This window comes from Heterocephalus glaber, unplaced genomic scaffold, assembly GCF_053883595.1.
Source record: "Heterocephalus glaber isolate CG9 unplaced genomic scaffold, H.glaber_assembly_v1.0 deba00001745, whole genome shotgun sequence".
In the NCBI taxonomy this organism is placed as follows: Eukaryota; Metazoa; Chordata; class Mammalia; order Rodentia; family Bathyergidae; genus Heterocephalus; species Heterocephalus glaber.
Genome location: NW_028258451.1, coordinates 3102426 through 3116912, shown reverse-complemented (window position 1 = coordinate 3116912; position 14487 = coordinate 3102426).

Sequence of the window (14487 nt, the reverse complement as noted above, 5' to 3'; positions counted from 1 at the left end):
ATCTACATCTCTTTCTATAGTTTTAAACACAATCTATATATGGATTCTTTCCCCTCCTGCCACCCCTACTCTTTTGAGCCTTTTCTTCATATTTCAAATTATCAATTATTCATTTTAATCACTTTAATCCTTAATTACACTTTCAGTTTCTCACACTAGAGAAACTATTCGATATTTACACGTGTCCTGTTTATTTCACTTAAGAGGATGGCCTCAATGTGCATCCATTTAGCTATAAATATCTCTAGTTTCTCATTCTTTATGGCTGAATAGTACTCTTATAAAAAACATATCTTCTTTATCCAGTCTCCAGTCGATGGGCACTTGGGCTGTTTCCAAGTTTTACCTATTACAAACTGCCACTATAAACATGGGTGCACATATATTGCTGTGGTATGATTCTTTTAATTCTTTTGGGAAGATACCTAGCAGGGGAATAACTGGGTCAAATGGGACCTCTAAGCCTAGTTCTTTGAGGTATCTCCATGCTGATTTCCACAGTGGTTCCACCAGTCTACACTCCCACCAACAATGGAGAAGGGGTCCTTTCTCCCCACATCCCCGCCAGCATTTGTTATTGGATGATTCCTTGATAATGACCATTTTTTTCTGGGGTGAGGTGAAATCTCAGTGTTGTTTTCATCTGCATCTCTCAAATAACCAGTGATGTTGAACATTTTTTCATGTACTTATTTGCTGCTTTTACTTCTTTGTCTGAGAAATGTCTGTTCATTTCAGGTGCCCATTTTTGAATTGGGTCTTTGAATTTGAGGGGTCTGATTTTTTTCACTTCTTTACATATTCTAGATAGTAGTCCTTTGTCTAAGGTACAGCTGCTGAAAATTTTTTCCCACATTGTAGGTTGTCTCTTAGATTGTTCCCTTTACAAGGATGTAGATTAGGAAATGAGCAAATCCATAGCAAAAGCCAGACAGGCAGACACAGACCCCTGGGGGAGAGGAAAGAGGGGTCATGGGGCTCTGAGAAGAAAAAGGATCAGATGTGAAATCAACAGCTAAAAGTTGTCAGCATGTGGCACAATTCGCCAAAATGAGAGGCTACCATTTATAGCCACAGTTTTCAAACACAGAAAGCAAGCTTGGATTATGTTTCCTAAAAAAATCATATTTGAAGTCAGTTATTTCCTCAATGATAGGGAATGAGAAGTAGTTGATGAATATTGATAGGGAAAAGAAAGCTCTGAAGTGATAGTGTAAACTATACTCAATAAGATCCAGCTTCTGAGATAAATGTTAAAAGGCCATGAGGATTCAGCGACGTGGGAGAAAAGCTGACATCAGGGAAAATCAGAAATTAAGCAACAGTGCTTTTTCTATTACATCTGAAAACAGACAGACTTGGAGAACACCACAACAGATTTCTTGTACAGTTCGTTTTGCTAACCTGAAACCTGTCTCCGAGCCTTGATGTCATGAGAGTGGAAGGAGCAGTGTTTGCAGTAGTGAGTATTCCCAGGGAGAGGCGGAGACCTCTAGACATGGCAGCTCCAGGGCGCCCTGTGCAGAGCTCCACACCCAGGCCCAGCCAGGTGCGGCTCTGAGTCTGGCCCTTCCCCTCCCCTGCTTCTTCCCTCACGGTGTTCTGTGAGGTCCACTGCTGAGGGAACAAGTGGCCAAGGTGACTTTGGGGTCTGACTGTCACTAGGACCCTCTCATACCTTTGCCCTAGAATGAGGAATTCACAGAATAGAAAGATCCTGGCTTTCAGAGGACATCAGTATCATTGGATTTCAATCAGTAGTTAGTTTCAGGACTCTAATTTTGAAGTGTTAAGTAATTAATAACTACTATTGTCCCTGGAATCTTCTAAAGTAGCATGAGTGAAACACTGCCCAGTGTAAATACATGTTTTGTTTAAAATGTTAATAATATTAAAATTACATTTAGAGTGAAAGGGGAAAAATAAGATAAGGAGGAAGAAATGCAGAAGAATTCAGGCTTCACAAGAAGTCATACAAAGAAGAAATTCTATTTGCACATGGCAGTGTCCAGCAGACTCAGCCCATTTTACAGGGGAGGGGAAGGTCCTTTTTGCATCTGGTGGCCTATTCAGGGTGTGACCTCTAAATCCAGGGCCAGGTCACTTTCCTCCACACCATCAATGTCTCAGGCTCTGATACCCTGTGTCTTATTAGCAAAGGGAAACTGACTCACCTGTGTGCGCTCTGGTGTCGCAATGCTGAGAGACAGGAGAAGTTTGAGTGTGTCCTGTGACTGGAAGAGATGTGGAGATGAGTCTTATATTTTTTAATTCTTTTTTTTGCTTAAATTCTTTATTGGTACATTTTAGGTACACAGTACATTTACATTCATCACTGGGTGCTTGTACCTGTACGTGATGTATCTTGGTTCTTATTTTTTCCCCATTCCCTGAGCACCCTTCATCCCCTCCACCCTTCCCCATTTACATAGACTTTGGTTCCATGTTTTTTTTTCCTCATAATTTTTCCTTCCCCTTCTTTCCTTTCCCCTTCCCCTTCCCCTTCCACTTCCCCTTCCCCTTTTCCCTTTTCTTCCTGTTTCACATTATCCATTATACCTTTTAGTCCTTATTTACACTTTCAGTTTCTCACACCAGAGAAACTATTTAATATTTACACATGTGTGTCCTATTTATTTCACTTTAAGAGTATCGCCTCAATGTGCATCCATTTAGTTATAAATGTCTCTAGTTTCTCATTCTTTATGGCTGAGTAGTACTCCACTTTATAAAGAAACCACATCTTCTTTATCCAGTCTCCAGTTATTTTTAATTCTTAATCCCCTTTCCCAACACTCCTGTGATTTCCAACTCAATTCTTGAACCATGACAATATCTACATGGGGGACTGAGAGTAACTCTTAATAGCTTTATCCCAATTATCTGTCTGTAAAAACTATTGCAAATGACACAAGCAAATCCAATCAATTACTAGTCTTTGGCAGGAGAACTTTTCTGTATTCACTTACACAAATACTTATGAAAATGATTACTGTCCTTGTAAGTCACATATTTTACTGTACTGCGAATTTCATAAAACCAATTCAGTCCTTTTCTGTGTTCCGCAATTTAATTGAAATATTTCTCACCTTAGCAGCCCCTCTATCTCTTTATTCCACAAGCTGCACTCAGTCCACTTTTTGGAATTTAGCCAGAGGTGCCAAAATTCCCCTCAGACTCTCCTTACATCTCACACATGGGCAGGTTTATTTCTTTTCCTTCTACACAGTTGAAGGTTGTCATCTTCCACAAGGCAAGGTGTGTGCCTGAGAGGCTCGTGTGAGTCTCATTCCCAGAAGATTTCAGACCAGTGAGAAGACCTGATGAAAACCTAGTGACTGCCAGCAAACATCAGTACAATGACATTCCCACTGCATCCACCCCATGCAAACTGGACTCTGAACGAGTGAACCTGCTCCTCTGTTAGACACATCTCTCCCAGAGAAGTGAATAGATTAATCCAGTCTATTCATCGGATCTGAGGTAATTAGGAATTTGAATTCAACAACTTTCATGAGTTACGTGGTCAGCTGTTCAATGCTGTGAGAAAGCACCTGGCAGAAACAACTTAAAAGAGGAAAGCAGTTTTTCAGCTCATGGTTTCAGAGATTTTAGTTTATGGTTGAGCAGCTACAGTGCTTTTAGGTGCTTTTGAGGCAGAAACCTCATGGCGGAGGGGCATGGTGTTAGAAAGCTGCTCACATCCTGGCATCCAGGAATCAGAGGAAGAGGGAAGGAGGCCCCCAAGACGGAGACTTTCCACCAAGACCAGCACAGGCCAGCAAAGCCAGCAGCACCACAGGGGTTTGGGGAGCACTGGAGATCCAAACCATAAACCGGCCCAATACGCACTACATAGCAGAAACTAATGAATCTCCAGGTGTTTACCCAGCTAATGTTAGACTTTCATTCTGACCTCAGGTATTTGGTGACTGTTTTCATTTTAATCACAGATCTCTAGTGTCTCTTGGGATACTATTTTCTTAGAGTTCAGGACACCTCAGACCTCACAGAAATCTTGCACATTTGGGTAAGATGTTGAGACTTGTCTCCATTCAACGACTCACACTGTAAAGAACACCAACATTGCAAATTATGCCTCTGTATTGGGCACCAAGATGAGGATGGTTTTGATTATTCAGTTACAAAGCATGGTGAAATACTGACACAGTGTATATGCAGATAGTTTAATTGGTATTTCCATTCATTGGAATGATGCAAATAAAATCCGTGTAATAAAGCTACCACTACATTTAGCAGAATGTATTAATGACACTTCCTCTATCCTAAATGGAATACAGGTCATTTTGAATTCACTGGTATAAGAAATGATGGGCAGCACATTGCTCCAGAATATTTCTTGGTTAGTGGTGGTTTTGTCTGTCCCACTGATAATGTTCTGTTATACTTCTATCTATGAAGCCGTAATGGTGAACAGGCTACATATCACTTTAAGAAAAAAAACTATTTGTACCCAAAGATTGATCCTTACCCAATATTTTGATCTCTTGTCCAGAGTTGAGAAATTCTATTTTATGTTTTTGACAGACCCTTCAGGGTCAGTTAATTGTTTTTTTTCTTTGTTAGAGTGGTCATGGTACTGATTAGTTGCATCTTATCTACGATCTTAAATGCTTAACTTCAGCTGCTCTTTCAGTGACTCATATATAGTAGTTGATCCCGTTTTAACTTTCATTATGGTACAACCAGGAAAAAAAGCAAGATCTTTAATACAGTTTACTGTGAGGTATGTTCTCTGAATTTCTTAATCTTTGGTAAGACAGAGAATAAAGAAAGGGGGAAATTGAGAGACAAAATATACAAAGAGAAAGTGCCTAAACTGTATACAGTGATGGAACTCTGACCCCCAGTCTGCATAATCTGTACTGGAGAATCTAATCATTAACTACAGTAACTGCCCCAGACAGAAGCTAGATATAGGTAAGTCAAGCTGGCAGCATGGCGGACTACAGTGAAAATAACCTCTATAACAATTTGTCCCCCATATTCTAGACGTGGTCAATTATGGTCAGCGTCACTAAATTGTCCTCATTTTGATTCTAGTATCAATAACAGATACCAAATATGCTCATCTTCCTTTAAACAATTGAGTAGGACGCCCCACTTCTCGACCCATATACAACTTCACAGAGAGAATCTCCCTGTAGCCACCAATGTCCGGTCCATACTGTGAGGCATGAGTGTCCAGCCGATGGCCCTGGGCCATGTGCAGCCCTGGACAGCTAATAATGTGGCCCCAGTGGTCATAAACTTTTCACATTTTTGTGATTTTAGAAATATTTTTAATGATTCAATGGCCTGGTGACCCAGCAGAGACTGTATGGGCCACCACAGAGTGCTGCACACAGGGACGCATGCAGCGCAGGCCACCTCTGTCACCCAAAGCCCCACACAGTCAGCAGTAACATGGCTCTTGTTCTCTCTTTCTTATTCCGTTAGTGCCTGTTTGCAGTGCCATGATTGCATTCATTGTGGGGAGTTAGCACATGGAGATAACAAATCTTATTTCTTGTTTTTAATCACTTCCCTCTTTCTGCTCTCCCCCGTCACTTGGTCGCCTTCCCATTTGCAAAAGATCTGTCTTCCTGTGTCCTACTATCTTTCACTTTGCTCTGTAATATATTTATATTTTGGATTTCTCATGTAAGTGAAACCTTATAATATCTAATCTTGTGTGTTTTATTTCACTTAAAATTATGGTCTTGAGATGCATCCATTTATCTACAAATGACTCTTTTATCTTTCCTTAGGGGAGAGTTGTACTCCATTGTGCATAAATACCACATTTTCTTCATCCATTCACCTGTTCATACATATATAGGTGGGTTCCAAGATTTAGCTATTATGAGTTGTGCTGCTGTAAACATGGGTGTGTGTATATTACTGTTACATGATGGCTTTAACTCTCAGGAGGGTGCTTACAAGAGGCATAGCTAGGTCCCATGGTATTGCTGGGTTTACTTTTATGAGGAATCTCTACACTGATTTTTCATAGTGGTTGTAGTAGTTTACATTCCCACCAATAGTGTAGAAGTGTTCCTTTTCCCTGCACCCTCACCAGCATTGATTACACGATTTCTTGATGATGGCCATTTTTTCCAGAGTAAAGATGAAATGGAAGAGTAAGATGGAATCTCAGTGTTGGTTTAATTTGCAGTTCTCTAATGGCCAGTGATGCTGAACATTTTTTTATGTAGTTATTGGACATTTGTGTTATTTATGAGAAGGGTCTATTTATTTTTCTTGTGCATTTTTGGGTTTTATTCTCTTAGGATTCTATTTTTTTTCTTTGTACATTCTAGGTATTAATCATTCATCTCAGGTATCTGATAAAAATATTTTTCTATTCTGTACTTTGTCTCTTCACTCTGTTTATTCTCTCCTTTGCTATGTAGAAGCTTTGTAGTTTGGTGTAATCCCATTTATTGATTCTTGATTGTGTGTGTGTGTGTGTGCAATTGGGATTCTGTTCAGAAAGTTCCTACCTACACCTTTGACTTTGAGAGTTTTACTTATTATTTATATTACAGAAGATTAAGTGTTTGTGTTTTAATATTTAGATATTTGAAACATTTTGATTTTAGTTTAGGACATTGTTATAGTATAGTTTAGTATATATATACTATGGTAATATATACTTATAGTATATGTTACTATAATATATATTATAATAATATATAATAGTAATATATAATATATTAGTATATGGTTACAGTATTGTTTATTTACTATATTAGTGTGTGTGTGTGTGTGTGTGTGTGTATATATATATATATATATATATAGTGAGCTTTAATCTTCTCTATGCTTTAGACTTTGTCAACATTAGGTGACTGAATATGTCTAGGGGATTTCCTCACCCTCTATTGTATTCTATTCTGCTTTTGTGCCAGTAGCCTGCTGGGTTTTTTTTTATCATTGTAGCTTTATAATATAATTTGAAATCTTGGATTGAATTGTGTCCTACATTGTATTTGTTTAAATGATTGTTTTTTGCTATTCTGGGTCTCTTCTGATTCTATGTGAATTTTAGAATTCTTTTCTCAAGATGTATTGGGATTTTGATTGGCATGTCACTAAATCTTTATATCAATATTGGAAGCACAGCCATTTTGACAATATTTGTTCTGCTTGTTGAGGAATAGGGAATATCTTTCCATTTCCTGACGTCTTCTTCAGTCTTTTATTTCAAGTACTATAGTTTTTATTGCAGAAGTTTTTCACTTCCTTGGATAGGTTAGTTCCTAAGTATTTAATTTTTCACAAGCTTTCCAAGAACCTTTTGCCAAGGAGGCTCTCTGTCCTTCAGCACAAGCTTTTGGCCACTTTGTCCAAATCGAGTGACTGAATGTGTCTGGGCTTGTTTTTGTACCCTGTATTCTATTCTATTGGTTCACATAGATGCTTTTGTGCTTTTTTGTGTTTTTATCATTGTAACATTGAAATTCAGTTTGAAATCTGGGATTTTAATGTATACTGTAGTGCTCTTATTATGAGGATCACTTTTGCTATTCTGGGTCTCTGGTTCCATGTTAATTTTAGGATTCTTTTCTTGAGTTCTGGGTGGAATATTGCTATTTTGATTGAGATTTCATTCAATGTATGTATCAGTTTTGGAAACATGGCCTTTTTACAATGTTTGTTCTGCCTATTCAGGAACAGGGAGTATATTTCTATTTTACAATATCTTTTTCAATCTCCTTTATCAGGTACAATAGATTTCAATGTAGAAGTCTTTCACTTCCTTGGGCATTTTGTTTGTTTGTTTGTTTGTATTTAAATTCTTTTATTGGTACATTTTAGGTACACAACACATTTACATTTCTAACTGGGAACTTGTACTTTTACATGATGCATCTTGGTTCTTATTTTTTCCCCATTCCTAGCCCTCCCTTCACCCCCTCCACCCTTGCCTATTTACAAAGACTTTGTTCCTATTTTTCCATTTTCTCATATTAATCCCATTCCCGTCTATCCTTTCCCCTAGCGCGCTCACTTCCTTCCCCTTTGCCCCTTTTCTTCCTATTTCACATTACCTATTATACATTTAGTCCTTATTTACACTTTTAGTTTCTCAAATCAGAGAAACTATTCAGTATTTATACATGTGTGTCCTATTTATTTCACTTAAGAGTATCTCCTCAATGTGCATCCATTTACCAATAAATGTCTCTAATTTTTCATTTTTATGGCTGAGTAGTACTCCATTTTATTAAAAAAAACACATTTTCTTTATCCAGTCTACAGTTGATGGGCATTTGGGCTGTTTCCAAGTTTTAGCTATCACAAACTGTGCTGCTATGAACATGGGTGCACATATATCTCTGTGGTATGATTCTTTTAATTCTTTGGGGAAGAATCCCAGCAGGGGAATAGCGAGGTCAAATGGGACTTCCAGTCCTAGTTCTTTGAGGTATCTCCATACTGATTTCCACAGTGCTTGCACCAATCTACACTCCCACCAGCAGTGGAGCAGGGTTCCTCTTTCCCCATAGCCCCACCACCATTTGTTATTGGTTGATTTCATGATAGCAGCCATTCTTTCTGGTGTGAGGTGGAATCTCAGCATTGTTTTCATTTGCGTCTCTTGAATGACCAGTCATGTTGAACATTTTTTCATGTATTTGTTTGCTATTTCCACTTCTTCGTCTGAGAAATATCTGTTCATTTCAGATGCCCATTTTTGGATGGGGTCTTTAAATTTGGGAAGTCTGATCTTTTTAAGTTCTTTATAGATTGGAGATAGTAGACCTTTGTCTGAGGAAAAGCAGGTGAAGATTTTTCCCCACATTGTGGGTTGTCTCTTCACACTGCTGGTGGTTTCTCTTGCTGTACAGAAGCTTTTTAATAAGAAGAGATCCCACTTGTTGATTGTTTGTGGTAGTTCATGGGCAACTGAGGTTTTGTTCGTAAAATCTTTTCCTACACCGATGTCTTCAAGAGTTCTACCTAACATCTGTTCCAACTGGTTCAGCGTTTCTATTTTAATATTTAGATCTTTAATCCATTTCAATTTTAGTTTAGTGCATGGCAAGAGATATATGTCTAGTTTTAATCTTTGACAAGTTGAAACCCAATTTTTCTAGCACCATTTATTAAAGAGGCTATCATTCCTCCATGGCTCCTTTATCGAAGATAAGATGGCTGAGTGTGTCTGGTGTTGTTTTTGCATCTTCTAATCTGTTCCAATGGTCCGCAGGTCTGTTTCTTTGCCAGTACCATGCTGCTTTTATCATAGTAGCTTTGTAGTATAGTTGCAAGTTGGGGATTGTGATACCCCCTACCATGTCTCTGTTACCTAGAATTGCTTTTGCTATTCTGGGTCTCTTCTTGTTCCAAATGAATTTTTGGATTGTTTTCTCAAGGTCCATGAGGTATGCTGCTGGGATCTCAATTGGAATTGCATTGAATCTATATAGCAGTTTTGGAAGTATGGCCATTTTCACTATATTAATCCTTCCTACCCAGGAGCAGGGGATGTCTGTCCATTTTCTGTTATCATCTTCAATCTCTCTTTTCAGAGTGCTATAGTTTCCAGAGAAGAGGTCTTTGATTTCTTTCGTAAGGTTGATTCCTAGGTATTTCAGTTTTTTGGATGCTATTGTGAAAGGAATTGTTTGCCCTATTTCTCCCTCAGTGAGTCTGTCATTCGTGTAAAGGAAAGCTATTGATTTTTTGTGTGTTGACCTTGTAACCAGCTACTTGACTGAATTTGGTTATTAAGTCTAGAAGACTTTTGGTGGAGTTCTTGGGGTCTTCTATATAGAGTATCATGTCATCTGCATATAATGACAATTTGACTTCTTCATTTCCTATCTTTATTCCTTTTATTTCTTTCTCTTGTCTAATTGCCATGGCTAATGTTTCCAAAACTATATTGAACAAGAGTGGTGATAGTGGACATCCTTGTCTTGTTCCTGATTTTAGTGTGAAGGATTTCAGTTTTTGACCATTTAGTGTGATCCTGGCTGTTGGTTTTTCATAGATGGCTTCTATCAGTTTGAGGTAGAGGCCATGTATTCTAATTTTTTGTAGGGTTTTTATCATAAATGCATGTTGGATTTTGTCAAATGCTTTTTCTGCATCTGTGGAGATAATCATATGGTTTTTGTCCTTGGCTCTATTGATATAGTGTATTACATTGATTTGCGTATGTTGAACCTTCCCTGCATCCCTGGGATGAATCCCACTTGATCAGGGTGTATGATCTTCTTGATGATCTTCTGCATTCTATTTGCCAGGATCTTATTAAGGATTTTTGCATCTGTGTTCATTAGTGAGATTGGCCTATAGTTCTCTTTTTTGGTTGGGTCTTTCTCTGCTTTGGGGATCAAGGTGATGCTTGCTTCCAGGAATGAATTTGGGAGTATTGCTTCCCTTTCAATTTCATTGAAGGGTTTAAACAGTAGTGGCAGCAGTTCCTCTCTAAATGTCTTGTAGAATTCAGCAGTGAAACCATCAGGGCCCGGGCTTTTCTTAGCTGATAAGTTTTTTATTATATTTTCAATTCCATTGGCTGATATTGGGTTGTTTAGAATTTTTAGGTCTTCTTCATTCAACTTTGGTAATTCATATGTATCCAGGAATCTGTCCATTTCTTCTGTGTTGTCCATCTTATTGGCATATCGGTTCTGGAAGTAGGCATTGATGATCCTCTGGATTTCTGCTGGGTCTGTTGTAATTTCACCCTTTTCATTCCTAATTACATGGATTTGGGCCTTTTCTTTCCTTTTTCTGATAAGGTTCGCTAAGGGTTTGTCAATTTTGTTGATTCTTTCAAAGAACCAACTCTTGGCTTCATTGATTTTTTTGTATCATTCTCTTAGTCTCCATTGCATTGATTTCTCCTCTGATCTTTATAATTTCCTCCCTTGTATGAGCTTTGGGGTTGTCCTGCTCTTTTTTTTCTAGAAGCTTGAGGTTCAGCATCAGGTTATTTAATTGGGCTTGTTCTGTTTTCCTAATATGCATATTCACTGCTATGAATTTCCCTCATAAGACTGCTTCCTTTGTGTCCCATAGATTCCGATATGTTGTATTCTCATTGTCATTTAATTGAAGGAACTGTCTGATTTTTTCTTTAATTTCCTCTGTGATCCATTGGTTATTCAGCAGTGTGTTGTTCAGTTTCCATATGTTTATGAAATTTTTCCAGTTTCTTTTGCTATGGATCTCCAATTTCATTGCACTATGGTCTGTTAATATACAGAGGATAACTTCAATTCCTTTGCACTTATTTAAACATGTTCTATGTGTGAGTATGTGGTCTATTTTGGAGAATGACCCATGTGCAGCTGAGAAGAATGTGTTTTCTGATTTTGTGGGGTGGAAGACTCTGTAAACATCTGTTAAGTTCATTTGTTCAAGAGTTTGATTGAGTTCTAGTATTTCATTACTTATTTTTTGTCTAGTTGATCTATTTGTGACAGTGGGTTATTGAGGTCCCCCACTACAATTGTATTAGTGCATGTATGACTTTTCATGTCTGTTAGTATTTGTTTTATATAGTTGGGCACACTAGTGTTTGGTGCATAGATATTTATGATTGTCATCTCTTCCTCTTGGATTGTTCCCTTTACAAGGATGTAGTGTCCTTCTTTGTCTCCCTTAATCAGTGTTGGTTTGAAATCTACTTGATCTGCCAAGAGGATAGCTACTCCTGCTTTTTTTCAGGTTCCTGTCCCATGCAGTATTGTTTTCCACCCTTTAACTTTCAGTCTATGAGTTTCCTTTTGAATTAAGTGTGTTTCTTATATGCAGCATATTGTTGAATTTTGCTTCTTGACCCATTCTGCCAGTCTATTTTTTTGATTGGTGAATTGAGACCATTAACATTGATGGTTATAACTGAAACATATTGACTTATCATTGCCATGACTTTTTCTTTTTGTTGGGTTCTCCCCCTTTCCATTTAATTTCTTGTCATGCCAGATGGGTTCATTCTGCTTTGCTTCCTGGAGTTGTGATCCTCATGTCTGTTCCTAGGATATTGTGTAAAATTCTTTGAAGTGCTGGTTTGGTATTCATAAAGTTCCTAAAGTGTTCTTTGTCATGAAAGTATCTTATTTCTCCATCCATTTTGAAAGATAGTTTTGCAGGGTACATCAATCTGGGTTGGAGGCTGTTTTCTTTTAGGGGTTGGAATATGTCACTGCAAGCTCTTCTTGCCTTGATGGTTTGTGTTGAGAAGTCTACTGTGATTCTGATGGGCTTTCCTTTGTATTGATTTGTTTCTTTTCTCTCACTGCTTGTAGAACTTTGTTCTTCCATTGAGTTTCTGGAATCTTAACAATTATATGTCTATGTGTAGTTTTTTTTTTTAATCAAGGCTATTTGCAGTCCTATATGCCTCACTATATGTCAAGTTCTTTTCCCCTGCTTGGGAAGTTTTCTGCCATTACTTCTGTGAAGAGTTTTTTTATGTCATCTGCACTCTCTCCTGTTTCTTCATTGACTCCAATCAGTCTTATGTTATTCTTCTTTGCATCATCTAGCAGCTGCTGGATTGATTTCTCATGTTCCCTTATAATTTTGAAGCAATTTTTCTTTTCCCGGTGATTAATTGCAATCTTATCTTCTATATTGAAATTTTGTCCTCACATTGGCTCATTCTGCTGTGTAGACTTTCAATGGAGTTTTTCATCTCCTGGAAATCTATTTGCATCTGTTTTATGGATTCCATTTGTTTCCTATGTTGGGATTCCATCATGTTCCTCAGCACTTCTCTGTATTTATTAATCATGTCTTGCACTAGGAGCACAATTTCTCCTGTTATCTGATAAATTATTTCTGATTTCATTTTTTCCAGATCCCCTTTTGTTGCCAGTTCAGTGGGTTTAGGTGGTTGAGTATCAGATTGTTCCATGTCATTTCCCTTTGGGGTTGCTGTAGGTGATCTGGAAGCCTGGTTTTGAGACTTATTACGTGTTTTCTCATTTTGACTGGGGGGCCAAGGGGGTGCTGTTGGCACCCGTGTGGCTCACCTCCTCTGAGGTGGGAGAGTTGGGACAGGGGCCGAGAGTGGCGGTAGCAATGGTGGCCCGGAAGCCCCTACCTCTGGGCTGGGAGTGGCAGGACAGATGGCGACCCAAAAGCCCTTTCCTCTGGGCTGGGAGTGGCAGGACCTGTTTTTCTCTATTTTAAATGAAAGTTTTGCCAGATATTTTAATCTGGGTTGAAAGTTTACTCTTAGGTTTTTTGGAGGGGGTTGTTTTTTGTTTTTTTGGGTTTTTTTGGTACTGGGGATTAAACTTGGGACCTTGCGCTTTCGAGGCAGGCACCAGAACCACTGAGCTAAATCCCTGGCCCACTCTTAAGTTTTGAAATACTTCTCTCCAAGCTCTTCTGGCCTTTAAAGTTTGTGTTTAGAGGTGTGCTGTAATGCTAATAGATTTACAGTGATACTGTTTTTTTGTTGTTTTTCTCTAACTCCTTTTAAAATTCTGTTATTTTGTTGAACGTCTGGCATTTCAATTATGTTGTGTCTTGGGGAGCATCTTTTTGCATCATTGTTGGTGTTCTGCCGGCTTTACTTACTTGATGTTGAGCTCTTTGCTCATATTTAAGAAGAACTGTATAGGAGGATTGTGAAGAAGAGTCCATGGATTCACTAAGTAACAACTAAGCCATGGTATTTCTTGCAGCAGCAGGAATGACACTATCCCAAGTAGTGCTTGAGAGACAAAGTGCCTTAGATGTGGGAAAGCCACCCACCCAGGGAGAAGGGAAGTAGCTTGGATCCACTGGCTATGTGTAGACCCCTGTATCCTCCCATGCATGGCATGAACAGCAGATGCTGGGGCCACTTGGGGACAGGGCATTGCACATGCCTTAGCCCTACTGGTGATAGTACTACCTAGGGGGGTGTGAAGTAGACACCGTGACCACAAGGAAAAGTGGAAGACTGTCTTAGGGTGCAGAAGTGGGTGTGAGAACCTTAACCAAAGTAGTTTAAGTGTCAAGTTCTCCAAAATTCCTTCCAAATGCATGCGTCTCTGAGGTTCATGAAGGGGCACCCATTACTTCCAAAAGTACACAGCCAAGTCCTCAAAAGTCTCAGTGTCCTTCCAGGATGAGGACAATGACACCATGAACAGCACCTCTCCTATGGGTCAACAGCCCATCTCCCCCAAATATCTACCCTGGGCTTTTCAATCTCTATAAGTCAGAAGAGAAAGCAGGCTTTGGTTCTTCCAGTGTTGCTGTCTCCTCATGTTCCCAGTGATCACTAGATCCAGCCATTTGGAAGAAATGCAAATGGACAAGCATACATCTAAGCTGTAGGCCTTGTACAGAGCCATCTGCCTGCCCATCTTGGGCAGCCCTTCACAATGTCTAAGGTCAGAGAAGTCTCACTCGTGGCCTGGGGCCATCACAGCATTCTGTAGTCTTGCACACCACTCACACCTGCACACCACATGCACATGCTCATCACAACTACCTCACTGCCCCACAGGTGCACTTCCA